Source organism: Grammomys surdaster, unplaced genomic scaffold (assembly GCF_004785775.1).
Source record: "Grammomys surdaster isolate TR1022 unplaced genomic scaffold, NIH_TR_1.0 62, whole genome shotgun sequence".
Lineage (NCBI taxonomy): Eukaryota > Metazoa > Chordata > Mammalia > Rodentia > Muridae > Grammomys > Grammomys surdaster.
In genome coordinates, this window is record NW_021604564.1 from 18,246,039 (window position 1) to 18,250,165 (window position 4,127).

Sequence of the window (4,127 nt, forward strand, 5' to 3'; positions counted from 1 at the left end):
TCTATCCTTGCAACCTCCCCCTCAACAGAGAAAAAACATCTCCTTGTGGAAGCTGTAGTATGTCACAGTGTGCCCCACAGTGTACCCTTTTGTCCACACTTCTTTGCTTACAAACCTTCAGTGCTGTGAATCTTTGGTCTGGTATGAAGCCTCTGGCTTCTGCTACACTGTCAATACTGGACCTCCTCTGGAATATCCTGTTGTTGCCCTGTGTCACGGAGACCCCATAGTTCTGGATCTGTAGGACCAGCCCCTTCACAAACTCCAGCACTTCATCCATGGGGTAGCTGTTGGGGTGGGCCAATTCAAAGCCCCGATCTGAGCCTAAGAGGTATCTGAGCTGCTCAGCACACCAGCTATCTACACGCACACCACAGGGGTGAGCTCTCCTGCTCTAGCCTGGCTGGCCCATCCAATGCCAAAGCCAGCAAGAGTCAGAGCCAGCTCTCCTGATCTCAGGCCCTCGGGGCTGGCTCATCCGTGTCCAAACCATCAGGGCCAGCTCTATTGTGCAGGGCCCACTCTCCTGAGTGTTGCAGCCAGTGAGGGATAGGGCCAGTTCCCCCACTCTCATGACCCTGGGGCCAGCTCTCCCACCTGCCACAGGTGGAGAAGGACAAGGGAGGGGAGGGGGCATCTCTGCACAGCAGACAAGAGGCAGGGATAGCTCTCCTGTGCTCATGCCCATAGGGCTGGCTCACTTACAGTGTCCGTATCTAAGGCCACCTCTACTGTGCTGTCCAATAGAGGTACCAGACCTGCTCTCCTGAGCGCTACAACAGGTGAAGAGAGTCAAGTGGCAGGGCAACCTTTCCCTTTCTCATATTGTCAGAGCTGGCTCACCCACAACCTGCAAATGTGCCGGGCTGGCTCTCCCAAGTACTGCAGCTGGCTAGGGGTGGGCTCAGCTCTCCTGCTGCCATGTCCCCAGGGCCTGCTCTCCTACAATGCCCAGACAAGAGATGAGGTCAGTTCCACACAGCCCTCAGACATCAACATGTCCCCAGGCAACAGCCCAAACTAGAAACTGAATATCTGCTTGGCCTTTGGTGGTAACACACCGCTGCTGCTGCAGGGCCATGGACACAGATATGGTCCCCAGTGACATCACAGACCAGGACCCCACTATGATCCCAGGCGGCATCACTGGCTACTCACGTCAGGCTGTTCCTCACTACCCCGAGTCTCCAGTTCTGCCTCTCTTCACTGTGCCCACATCCTTCTGTTTCTCTTCCTCTTCCATTTCTCCACCACTTACTTGCTCATCTTAGTACCCAGGTTCTCTGAGTGACTAGAGCCATCTCAGGAGTGGTCTCAGGATTGCTATGCCCCATTTGTGCATTATGGCACCAGGAGGATGTCATCTCTGGCAGGGTCTGCCACAACCCCCCTCCAGGCCTGCATGATGTCCAGGCCCCATGGCACCAGACTGGTGCTTTGTTTAGGCTTGCTTTTTTCAGGAAGTATTAGACTACTAATCATTCAGATGTCCACAGGTCAGAACACTGAGCAGAGACACAGCCTCTGTCCTCTCTGCCACCTTCTGATGCACATGTGACACAGCAGCCACACCTGCAACGCCTCTAGGGGCAGGTAAGAAGTATTTCTTTCAAAGAGGAAAAAAATAGAATAACCAAATTGGGTATGGTGGACCATGTCTGTAATGTCAGCCTGTGGGAGACACGCAAGAGTGTGGTGAGTTTGAGGGCAGCATGGGCTACATAGTGAGACCAGGTATAATCACTTTATAAACCAGAGTCTTTCCTATTGTTCAGTCATAGGAAGCATCCAACACAGGAGGTCAGTTTGTTCTCAAAGTAGGTCTGACGACTGATCTATTATGTTGGAAATCTGCCATAGAAAGAGAGGGTCACATTGCTGCTTCAAAACCTCAGTGAAACTGCTTGAGGCTTGTCCAGACATTTGATTGCTGTCATGCAGTGTGCGCGAAGCTCCACAGAACTGGTAATAATGACACTCAGTATTTCTGATAATCTTATAATCACTTTCCCAAGGACCTAAAAACAATGTCATTCTCCCTTGTATGATCAAAATGCCACTTTTGGTTTGAGATGGCTCAGTGGGTAAAGGCCTGAGCTGAGTTCAAGTCCATGTAAATATGAATGAAGAGTATCAACTCCATAGAGTGGCCCTGTCACCTCCACATGTGCCGCGTTACACGCACACACACACACACACCATGTGCACTCACAGTAATGAAGAATGATGATTTCAGTTATTTTAGTTTCTGACATTCCTTTCTGTCCATCTCTTTAAACCTTCTCTAAACCAGAAACCACTTTGAATATGCTGGCTATGAGATTCTGGTCAGTGGCATTTCTGCTGTGAGCTCTGTCAGCCTCTTGTAGCTTCCTGAGACACTTGTCTCTCAGACATTATGGGAAGTCACATGACTCTAACTCCAGCCAAGTCTTTGATTGCAGGAAATTTTTTTATAATTAAATTCTCTTTTTTATAAACAAAGGCAGTCCCTCATGTCAGCTTTTATCAAATAATTAACCATCAGTAGCAAAGTTAGTACACATATCCACTTGGAAAGATGCTGATTTCTGAATCTTGACCTTTTGGCATCTCTGGGCTTGGAAGAAGTGCTAAAAGCTACAACACAGCTTTGTGTTCTAGTCTTCTTCAAGTCTATACACAAAGTACTGGGGCACTTCTGAGAGGTGTCTCCTTTCGCCACCTGCCTGTCATCCACCTGCCCAGGTAACCTTTGTGAAGGACCCCTGCTCTGCAGGACAACAGGCTGCTAGCACATAGGACAACCCAGTGTGCTAGTGTGTATGGTTAGGCTGCACTGTGTGGTCATGGCGATTGATTGTAACTGGCTGTATTTGAGTTCCTTTAGACCCTGCATTCTGTGTTTACTCATCACCCTGTGCTCATTCCAACAGAAATAACAGTGAAAGAAAATAATCTGCTGCAAATGAATTATCTTCCTTATACCTGGTTCTCATTTTCTCTTTCAGTGTGTGTGCAGAGGGTTGAGGTGGGGAGAGTGGCGGTGGGTAGTGTACATGTGTGTGAAGATGAGATTGTAGCCTCTGACATCATCCTCAGCTATGCTGTCTACCTCCTGTCGAACCAGGGTTTCTCACTCACCTAGAACTCAACAGTTAGTCTAGACTGGCAGGCCAGTGACTCTCAATACTTAGAACACAAGGGTATCCTGTGTCACCTTTAAACGGGTACCTTTAAACTCTCAGGTACTTGCAAGGCAAGTGCATTTATACTGAGGCATCATCCTATGGTCCCTGGTGAGTGTGTATGTGTGTGTGTGAGTGTATGTGTGTGTGTGTGTGTTTATTCCTTTGATTAAAACTTTATTGTAATATATAGTTTATATAATTATAAGGCTTTTTGACATTTTTAACAGCTTGAGAATTTCTTGTAAAAATATAGTTCTAATGGCCAAGAAGGACCAATTTCTCCTGAATCAGTGTGAGCCCAAAGGTAACCATTGTTAGTGCATTCCCTCAGATGTGGGGAATGCACAACCTCAGCCCTGTTTATACCAGTCCAAGTGACAGCATGGTCATTTACAGAATACTCTGATAAAAGTGTACAAACTATCTTCACTTGCTTAATTAATGTGCCTTTCAAATGGTCAGCTTTGTAATTTAAGATGTGCTAGCTAGTAAATACTGAAGGCCACAACTAGAGAACGCTGTGTAGCTGAGAGTACAGTGATTCCTAGCAGCCATGTGCTTCACACACCAAAAGAAATAACTTCCAAACTATCTTAAACGCAGAGCCCAGCTCCTCCTCAATAGATGTGTACTTTTGAGGGTGACACTCATGTAGAGATTGACCCCTAACTGCTGTGCTGTATCATAGCAACAAGACTTCTAACCTATCCCCAGTCCTCTGGAAGGAAGCAGCAGCTGTTGTAAGCACAGCAGACTGACTTGCTGAACTAGTGTGGACCCAAAGGTAACATTGTTAGTGTGCTTTTCAAACTATAAGCACACAAGAAAGAGAGAAAGAAAGAAAGAAAGAAAGAGAGAGAGAGAGAGAGAGAGAGAGAGAGAGAGAGAGAGAGGAAGGAAGGAAGGAAGGAAGGAAGGAAGGAAGGAAGGAAGGAAGGAAGAGGGGGGGAAGAAAGA

The 4,127-nt window shown here is 47.3% G+C and overlaps 1 non-coding gene across 1 annotated transcript; it reads right to left on the reverse strand.

Moving 5' to 3' along the window:
* Positions 1 to 1,462: 1,462 nt before the first annotated feature.
* Positions 1,463 to 1,594, reverse strand: LOC114619363. The gene has a single exon (XR_003711134.1). It is a non-coding gene; the product is annotated as a small nucleolar RNA SNORA17 (small nucleolar RNA).
* Positions 1,595 to 4,127: the final 2,533 nt, after the last annotated feature.